At 44.4% G+C, this 10,335-nt stretch overlaps 2 non-coding genes across 2 annotated transcripts; one reads left to right on the top strand and one right to left on the bottom strand.

Annotated features, from left to right (window-relative positions):
• Positions 1 to 1,646: 1,646 nt before the first annotated feature.
• On the bottom strand, positions 1,647 to 1,753 carry LOC130841159 (U6 spliceosomal RNA). Its single transcript, XR_009050195.1, has one exon. It is a non-coding gene; the product is annotated as a U6 spliceosomal RNA (small nuclear RNA).
• A 424-nt stretch (positions 1,754 to 2,177) lies between these two features.
• Positions 2,178 to 2,284, top strand: LOC130841070 (U6 spliceosomal RNA). The gene has a single exon (XR_009050113.1). It is a non-coding gene; the product is annotated as a U6 spliceosomal RNA (small nuclear RNA).
• Positions 2,285 to 10,335: the final 8,051 nt, after the last annotated feature.

Raw genomic sequence — 10,335 nt, 5'->3', positions numbered from 1 at the left:
CTCATTAATGTCCTTTTGAGCTATATATTTTTTTGCACCTGGTCCATGCATTGCCTTTGGTGGTCATGTCTTTTTAGTCTCCTTTAATTGGGGGCAGCCTTTCCTTGTCAGAGGCCTCACACTCTCAATCCCCATGTCACAGGGGTGAAGCTTAGCAGAGCAGGAATGGCACCTTTGTTTATTTGGGAAGTGCTACAGAGATTTTCAAAACAATGGCTGTCTCACTTATGCAAGTAAAAGTGAGTCCCAGGTCTACAAGAATCAGATGGATGGGTCTTTTCCTAAGAGCAGAAAAATTCCCCCATGTGCATGAAGTTGAGTCAAGCGCATATTTTCAAAGGTATGCAGACTGCCTCAGAATTAGGGGTCTGGTGGTTCAGGGAAAGGCAAAAAGAAGCCTTGACTGGCTGCCGAATCCTGGCAAGCATCGGGGGCCCCTGTGAGAGGTGGGGAGTCCAGCCTTCCCTCACCCTCTCCAGGACTATGTGGTCTCTGACTCTCTTGCCTGAAGCTGTTCCAGCATGAAGGGGCCAAAGGGCCTTCGAGACAGGTGTGAACAGCGTTCACAAAGGAATCACTGCTCCAAACCACCACCTCCACTCACAGAGGAGCTGGTTGGGGTGGTTTAGGTTTCTGGTGGTTTTCCTGGCATCCATTCTCTCTTTTTCCACCGAAAATGATCTTAATTTTCTATTGGAGATTCACTGCTCCTTCATCCTCAGCACACTGGGTGGGATCCCATCAGGGGGGTCTCATTCTCTTGGCTGCAGTACACGGTTCAGGTGTGGGCAGTTGCCAGCGAAAGCCAGTAAAATGCCCAGAGATGTTTGCTGGAGCTTCCAAGAATCTCAGGCTTCCATAATCCTGTATGGAAATTGCCTGAGTAGACGCACCTGCTGGATAGGCATGAGCCTGGCTCCAGCTCTGGGGGGTGGTTATTTCCACCTGGCAATGATGAGGGGAGAGCAAGCCTGAGAATGGAGCAAGCACCAAGGAAGGAGAGCCAGGAAGGTTGGTAAGGGAAAAACGCAGGTTCCTGGTCCCACTATTTGAGGACTAGATCAAGCCGGACTTAAAGCTCTACCCACACTGTTCAATTACATGAGCCAAAATAGTCTCTTTATTATTTAAGCAGTGCCTTTAGATGGAGTTGTTGTTTGTAATGTGAAGAGTCCTGATGAATACAGGTGGTCAGATTCCGTTTAATGGGTATTTCTTGATCGTCAGACTTTGCAGGAGGGGCTGGGGAGATGCAAAGGTAAACAAGAGGGGCTTCTGTCTTTAAAGAGCCCCTTCTCAGTCTGGAGAAGAGGAAGAGGGAAGAGAAGGATAGCTTGAACTTGAACCCTGCCTCTGAAATGCAAATATCCCTAAGAGGAGTTCATACAGCTCCTATAATCAATCACCCTAAGCAGCCCAGCTATGAAAGCCCATCTCTGGTCATTGCTGGAGAGACTGCTGGAGAGAATTGACATCTGATAGGTTTGCTCTAAGGATTCAGGATTAATTCAATGTGTCCATCAAGGAAATAGCAGCCAAATCCCACATCACTCAATGTGGTTGGCAAGGCTTTACTTTTTTTTTTTTAAGCTCTTTATTGGAATATTATTACTTTACACTCTTGCACCAGTGTTTGAGGTACACCAAAAAATATGGAACGCTTCACAAATTTGCGTGTCATCCTTGCACAGGGGCCACGCTAATATTCTCTGTATCGTTCCAATTTTAGTATATGTGCTGCCGAAGTGAGCACAAGGCTTTATTTTAGATTTTAAAGAACGAGGCTCCAATTTTGCACCTGAAAGCTGCCCAATTTGACCTTACTAAACAGCAAAATGAAGAGCATACTCCCACAACTGATAAAATAGAGGCAGTTAGGTTACAAGACAAACTGTCGTTACAAATGAACCCAGTTTGGTCTTTTTATTTTTTTATTTTTTCACCTGCACCGTGTGGCATGTGGGATCTTAGTTCCCCGACCAGGGATCAAACCTGTGTCCCCTGCATTGGAAGCACGAAGTCTTAACCACTGGACTGCCAGGGAAGTCCCCAGGCTTGGTCTTTTTAAAAAAATCAAAGTATTCAAGAAAAACTCCAGCTGTGCAAGACCAGGTGTTTCTGTATCCTGGAAGCATCCTAAGGAATGAAGAGATATGACGCAAGATGAATGCTATCAAATGCTCCCTTTGGCAGCACAAACACTAAAATTGGAACAACACAGAGAAGATGAATGGGGCCCCTGCACAAGGATGACACCCGAATTCCTGAAGCATCTCATATTTTTCAGGTGCACTCATCACACACAAAATAGTAACTATGTGAGGAAATGTATGTTAATTAGCTTGACTAGTAATTTCACTGTGTATATGTATATCAGATCATCATGTTGGACCCCTTAAATATATGCAATTTTTATTTATTGAATAAAATTTATAAAGAAAGAAAAGAGTCATCACCATAGAAACAAACAAACAAACAAAATGCTTTCAAGATACCCTTTTGGGACTTCCCAGGTGGCGCAGTGGTTAAGAATCTGCCTGCCTGGCACAAAAACAGAAATATAGATCAGTGGAACAGGATAGAAAGCCCAGAGATAAACTGTGGTCAACTAATCTATGACAAAGGAGAAAAGGATATATAATGGAGAAAAGCAGCCTCTTCAATAAGTAGTGCTGGGAAAACTGGACAGCCACATATAAAAGAATGAAATAAGAACACTCCCTAACAGCATACACAAAAGTAAACTCAAAATGCTTTAAAGACCTAAATGTAAGGCCAGACACTGTAAAACTCCTAGAGGAAAACATAGGAAGAACACTCTTTGACATAAATCACAGCAAGATCTTTTTTGACCCACCTCCTAGAGTAATGGAAATAAAAACAAAAATAAATAAGTGGGACCTAATGAAACTTAAAAGCTTCTACACAACAAAGGAAACTATAAGCAAGATGAAAAGACAACCCTCAGAATGGGAGAAAATATTTTCAAATGAATCAACAGACAAAGGATTAATCTCCAAAATATATAAACAGTTCATGCAGCTCAATATCAAAAGAACAACCCAATCAAAAAATGAGCAGAAGACCTAAATAGGCATTTCTCCAAAGAAGACATACGGCTGGCCAAGAGGCACACGAAAAGCTGCTCGACATCACAAATTATTGGAGAAATGCAAATCAAAACTGTAATGAGGTATCACCTCACACTGGTTAGAATGCATCATCAGAAAATCTACAAACAGTAAATGCTGGAGAGGGTGTGGAGAAAAAGGAACGCTCTTGCACTGTTGGTGGGAATGTACATTGATACAGCCACTATGGAGAAGAGTATGGAGGTTCCTTGAAAAACTAAAAATAGAACTACTATATGACCCAGCAGTCCTGCTACTGGGTATATACCCAGAGAACACCATAATGCAAAAAGACACATGCACTCCAATGTTCATTGCAGCACTATTTACAATAGCCAGGACATGGAAGCAACCTAAATGTTCATCAACAGATGAATGGATAAAGAAAATGTGGTACATATATACAATGGAATATTACTCAGCCATAAAAAGGAACAAAATTGGGACATTTGTAGAGACATGGGTGGATCTAGAGACTGTCATACAGTGTGAAGTGAGTCAGAAAGAGGAAAACAAATATCATATATTAACACATATATGCAGAATATAGAAAAATGGTACAAATCATCCAGTTTGCAAGGCAGAAATAGAGACACAGATGTAGAGAACAAACATATGGACACCAAGTGGGGAAAGCTGGGTTGGAGGGGGATGAACTGGGAAATTGGGATTGCCATATATACATTACTAATAAGGAAAAAATATCAAATTGTACACTTTGAATATATGCAGTTTATTGTATGTCAATTGCATCTCAATAAAAGTTCTTAAAGGAAAAAAAAAAAGAATCCGCCTGCCAATGCAGGGACACAGGTTTGATCCCTGCTCTAGGAAGATCCCACATGCCTTGGAGCAACTAAGCCCGTGTGCCACAACTGCTGAGCCTGTTGCCGCACCTACTGAAGCCCGCACGTCTAGAGCCTGTGCTCTGCAACAGGAGAAGCCTCTGCGCAATGAGGAGCCCACTTACCACAATGAAGAGTAGCCCCCACTGGCCGCAACTAGAGAAAGCCTGTGGGCAGCAAAGAAGACCCAACACAGCCAATAAATAAATAAATTTTCAAAAAAAAAAAAAAAAAGATACCCTTTCTCTCACTCGAAGACACGAAATAATGTAAAGTAGTTGCTGGAATCCCTAAGCATTACAAAGTTTTGCTCCTATTTCTGGTAAATTCATAGCAGTGAAAAATTAATATTTGGGGGTTTTTTGGGTTTGTTTTTTTTTTCTGTTTTTTTTCTTTCTCTCTTTCTTTAAGGCAGCCTGTTATCTGGGATCAAATAAGAACCTGAGTAAGGAAAATAGGCCAGACCCAGGGTGGTACCTTGTGGTCAGGCCCCCCAAAGAAACAGAACCAATAGGAGACTGTGATATTGTGACTTATAATAAGTATATACTTAGTGTTCATCCCCATTCCTGGCACAAAGCTCCTAAAACCCTTGGAATTTCCTAAGTGATGAGAATGATAAACATGTCTTTTGTTGTATTAATGAGGTGACCATTGGACTGTATCTAAGAATGGGGGCTGGTTGCCAGGAGAACCAGGCATGTGATTAGAGTATTAGAACTTTCAGTCCCAACCCCCTGACCTCTGGGAAGGGGAGAGGGGCTGAAAGTTGAGTGGATTGCCAATGGCCAGTAATTGCAGCAATCATACCTCTGTCATGAAGCCTCCAGCAAACCCCAAATGATTGGGTTCAGAGAGCTTCCAGGTTGGTGAACACATGGAGATTTGGGGAGACTGGCGCACCATGCCCTTAGCCTATACCTTGCCCTAGGCGTCTCTTCCTCCTGGCTGTTCCTGAGTTATAGATAATAAGCCATTACTACAGTAAGTAAAATGTTTCAGAGTTCTGGGAACAGCTCTAACGAATTAATTAAACCCTAGGAGGGTCATTGGAACCACCCAGTTTTTGGTACTTTGTTACAGCAGCTCCAAGAAACCAATACACAATCACCTGCTCAATCATTCAACATTTAACAAATATTTAGTGATTACTGCGTATCAAGCACTGGGCATAGAGTGGTGAGCAAGATAGTCCCTGTCACCAAGGAACTAATATTTTCTTAGGAAAAATCAACATAAACATGGGATACATGGTACAGAGAAGTGCAGGTGCTCTGGTAGCATCCAACAGGAAAGGCTTCCCCAGCCAGGAGCATCAAGGATGGCACCCCAGAGGAAGCGGCTTCTCAGTGGAGACCTAAAGGATGGAGAGGTGTGGAAAAGTATTCCTGACACAGGGAAAGGCACGTGCAAACTGTTGTTGTAGAAGTTACACAAAACACAGAATGGGAGCTAAGGAAGTGACACCTAAGGTGAGTCTTTAAGGATGAGCAGAGGTAAGCCAGGTGGAGAAGGATGAGGAGGGCATGCTGGACAGAGAGAACAGCAAACATGGCATGAAGTTGTGGAATAGTGTGGTGTACAGAGCAAAAAACTAGCGAGTCAGTGTCCTGAAATAGAAAGTTCAAGGCTGGAAGTAACAGGAGATGTGGTGGCAGACCTCATATTTCAGGACAAGAAGTTTACCTTTATCCCAACGGATGGTGGTGGGGACCATTGAAGACTTTTAAGCAGAGGAGTGTGATAGTCAGTTTTGTATTTTAGAAAGATTACTCTGAAAGCTGTGTTGGGTATGGAGGAGGCTGGGTCAGGCTGACTGGAGACAAAGGGACCAGCAAAGAGACTACTGCACCAGTCCAGGCAAAAGCTAATGGATGATAGAGACCTGAATTAGAGGTGGAGTGGTAGGGTGGATGGAGAAGAGGGAGTGGATTTTGAAACAGACAAGTCTTGGTGCTTGACGGGATGTAAGGAGTGAAAAAAGGGGAAAGGAGAATGACTCCAAGGTTCTGGCTCAAGCAATTTAAGTAGTAAAGGAATTGCCTGAAATAGGCAACTCTGGAGGAGGAAAAAATTCTTGAGACGAAAACGAGGAGCTCAGTTTTGGAAGCCTTGACTTTGTGGGACATCCAAGAGAAGACATTCACAACAGGCAAAGGGTTATAAAAGCACAAAGCCCGAGGGAGAGGTGAGCGTGGAGATCTGGATTGGAGAGTCAGCAGCGCATGCTGGTAGCTATTAACGCTAGGTGAGTGGGTGAAGTGGCCCAGGAGAAACGTGCGGAGTGAGAAGAGCGGTGAGTCACTAAGAACGTTCAAGTAGTGGGTGGTGAAAAGGAAGCTGACGATGGAGGTCAGAGAGGTGAGCAGGAAACCACGAGAGAAGATTCATGGAAACCAGCGAGTAGCACATTTCAAGAGGGCAGCCACGGTCGTGAGCCAGAGGCTCTGGAGAAGTCAAGTAAGATGATTAACCATCGGGTACTGGCTGGATTCTGAGGTTGTTTCTAGATACAAGGAAGGGACTTGATTTACCCTAGGACAGTGGTTCTCAAACCTGAGCCTGCATCAGAGTCTCCCAGAGGGCTTGTTTAGAACATGCCTGGCTTCCAGCCTTTCTGATTCAGTAGGTCTGGGACAGGCCCTGAAAATGTGCGTTTCTAACAAGTTCCCAGGTGGTGCGGGTGCTGCCTTCCCAGGACCACACGGTGAGAACCGCCACCTGCCTTCGGCGTTACCCTCCTCCGGGAAGGGAGGTAGCAGGGACGCCTTCATGGCAGCCACACAGTGACCCAGGGACACAGGGAGAACTGGAACACTGGGTTGATGGAATTCCAATCATGGAGGAGGTTCCAGTCGAACAGAGGGTTGGGAAGACAGGCCCCCTCTGCGCAGAGTGAGGCCGATGTCCCTCCCAGCAACCATATCTGAGAGGGCATCACTCTTACAAAGGGCAATTTGGCAACAGCTATCCAAATGGCACTCGTCTATTCCCTTTGACCCACACATCCTACTTTTGTGCAAAATAATATAAATATATATAAATATATGTACATACTTGCATTTGCATAAGGAAATTTTTTTGCGTAAGGAAATTCTTCAAGGATAAATGAGAAATTAATAATAGTGGTTTCAGAGACAGGGATGGGGTAGGACTGGAAGGATGGAGAACAGAGGTGGGAGATAACCATTTTACTGAATACTTGTTTGTGTTTTAAAAAAAAAAGCACTTGGACCATGTAACTATTATCTTTTTTAAATAGACTTTATTTTTTAGTGTAGTTTTATTTTATTTTATTATCTAAGAATTTAGAGCAGTTTTAGATTCACAGCAACACTGAGCAGAAGGCACAGAGATTTCCCATATGCCCCCTGCTCCCACACAGGCATAGCCTCCCCCTTTATCCACATCCCCTGTCACACTGGTGCATTTCTTACTATCGATGAACCAACACTGACGCGTCATTACCACCCAAAGTCCACGGTTTACATTAGGGTTCGTCCTTGCCTTTGTACATTCTATGCGTTTTGATAAATGTATAATGACATGTACCCACCATTATAATATCATACAGAGTAGTTTCACTGCCCTAAAACCCTCTGTGCTCTGCTTATTCATCTCTCCTTCCCCCCACCTCCTACCCCTGGCAACCAACTGTTATCTTTTAAAAACTTAATTTTTTTTTTTTTTATTATTTAAAGAAATAGACTAGTATCTTCAGTCCCTTTGCCTGGGTTTGGATCTCCTCCCTACCTTGGCTGTGTAATCTATGGCAAATGGATTAACTTGCTTAAGCCTCTGTTTTCTCATCTCTAAAGTGGAGGTGCTAATAGTATCTATGTTGTAAGACTGCTGAAAGGTGAATAAGATAAAATTTGAGAAGCGTTCAGCAGAGCACCTGGCACTTGGTAAACACACATCCAGGTACATATAGTTATCCAGGTTGTCATTTGTCATCTTGTCATCTCTGCGGAGGTTGCCTTCCATTGTCCCAGTGTGCATCTCACATTCATCCTTCCAGAGAAAATCTGATTGGGCGACATTGATATTATCCAATATGGAGCATCTCTATTAGGGAGACTCTCACAGACCTATATCATGGGTGGTTGGCCATTTTGATGTCCAGCCTATCCCATAGCCGCTTTGGGCTTGGGCCCCATTCCCAGGCCAAACCACTGGCACCAGAAGAATAGTCAAGGCACATGACACAAGACAAAACAAGAACCGCCCCTAAAGTAACCACTTTCCTAGAGGAGGGCTCTGGGGGGAGCAGGCGCTCAGACCTCTCTGGCTTGAGCAGTACAGTTAGAAAAGGAAAAGAATCCAGGAAGAGCCTGGAAGAAAATGAGGGGGGACTTCCCTGGTGGTCCAGTGGCTAAGACTCCACACTCCCAATGCAGGGGGCCCTGATTTCAATCCCTGGTCAGGGAACCAGATCCCACATGCCTCAACGAAGATCCGCATGCCACAACTAAGACCCTGCGCAGCCAAATAAATAAATATCAAAAAAAAAAAAAAAGAAAGAAAATGAGGGAACAAGGGATTAAAAACTATTATTATTGGTTTAGGGTTGTTGGGAGGATTAATGGAATCAACCCGCCTACAGTATTTAGCAAAGTGCTGGGTGCATTGTAAGCACTCAATATCTGATAGCCTTGACGACGATGATGATGGTGGTGATGGTGGTGGTTATGACTATCTGAGGCTGAAGAACAGGTACAGGTAGAATAATGGGGAGGGGGAGATAAAACACAGGGATTGTACTCAAGAGAAGGGCCATTAGGGTTTAAGGTTTCAAAGCAGGAGTAGCTCCTGGGGATGTAACAGCCCAAGCCGAGGTCCTAATGGTGGGAGTGTAACATGCATACACCTGGCAGCTCCTTCCTCCCTGCACCTACAGATAGATTGAATGTCCAAGCTCTGTATTCTCCTGGGGTCTCACCCAGTGCCCATTCGTCCTGCCTCGGTTCCATGGGGAGCCCTCTGCCACTCCCTGATGCCTTTTCAGAGGTACCCAATTCTCTCCCCTCCTAGGACTTCAGGAAGGGGCCAGTGTTTGAAGTCCTCCTGCCTCAGAGAATGGTGCTCCCGCAGAGCCACTGGGTGGCACACACTGGCGATTGGTGCGGGCTTGGGCTGTGGGGGAGGTTCCAGCACACGAGGCTATTTATAGCCTGGCACAGATGCCCAATTCCCAGCTAAGGGAGGGGGCGTGGTAGATGGGAAGCAATCTTGCGTCCATCATTTATTATTTTATTAACCACTTAGGATGCTGTATGCAGTGAGCATCACGTGGTTTCATCCCTAGTTTTTCTGTTTGCAACTCCTTCCTGCAGGAACAACATTCTTCCCCAGGGGCCAAAGAGGGGCCAGGGAGAAAATGAAATTGACCAAGTGACAATGAATGAGGGCAAAGAAGGGATAAATATTCATCTTGCTCCATCAGCAGTGGGAGTGGGTCCAAAAAAACACTTAGCTTCACAAATTGCTCACTTATCCTCCCTGTAGTGAGTTTGCTCCAAATGGTTTGGAAAACTATTGCCACTTATCAAAGGCGTCAGGCCCGTTGCTGGAAGGGGGCCAGCATGGGCCCAGCAGGCGTCTGAATTGTGCCTGGATTCATTATCTAGTCCAATATTTTAGTGGTAGGTTTTTGTTTGATTTCAAAGTGAGATGGTTAGGTCATTATTTGTTAAATTATAGCTTTTAATTAGCGGCTCTATGGAAATGAAAAGCCTAAGAGAGGCTCACGTGCCTCTATGTTTTTGTTTGGAATTTGTAATTGTCGCTGTTTGGAAAAGGTTAGTTGGGGGTGTTAACTTTGTTGTTGTTTTTTTTTTTTTTTAAAGAAAATCCTCAAATTATATGCTGTTGGCGGAGCGGTGATGGGGGATGCCAGTAAGCTAGGTACATAGAACTTGCGAGTGATGCTATCTGTATTATCACCCATGCCCACGGTCCTTGTATTGCAGAAAAAGAGGAGGGACAGCTCTTTTATAATAATTCATATTTTTCCCCCAGATTGAGTCCAAGATGGGAATTGAGGCATTAAGGGGTAGTGAATTTTGCCAGGGGAGTGGTAAGCCGAGGCCCTGGTTACAGATGGAGTTTTATTCACCGCTTAGCCATTCCGGATTCCCCCGGAAGGTAGGGAAGATGGAACCTTGATCAGACTTGGTAGATTTTTCCCTTGGCGATTTGGTTTCTGCCTTTAGGAGGAACGAAGAAGGTTCCTTATTCCTTGTTCCAACGTTGCGGTCAAACTCCCACTTGGTTTAGCCCTTGGTCCGCTAGTTGCAGAACAATCTTGGATCCAGCAGGGGGCGCGCTACTGCCTGATGTAGAGCTCGGGCCTCCCT

Source organism: Hippopotamus amphibius, chromosome 17 (assembly GCF_030028045.1).
Source record: "Hippopotamus amphibius kiboko isolate mHipAmp2 chromosome 17, mHipAmp2.hap2, whole genome shotgun sequence".
In the NCBI taxonomy this organism is placed as follows: Eukaryota; Metazoa; Chordata; class Mammalia; order Artiodactyla; family Hippopotamidae; genus Hippopotamus; species Hippopotamus amphibius.
Note: the sequence above shows the minus strand (reverse complement) of the source record. Positions and strands in the feature narration are given on the sequence as shown.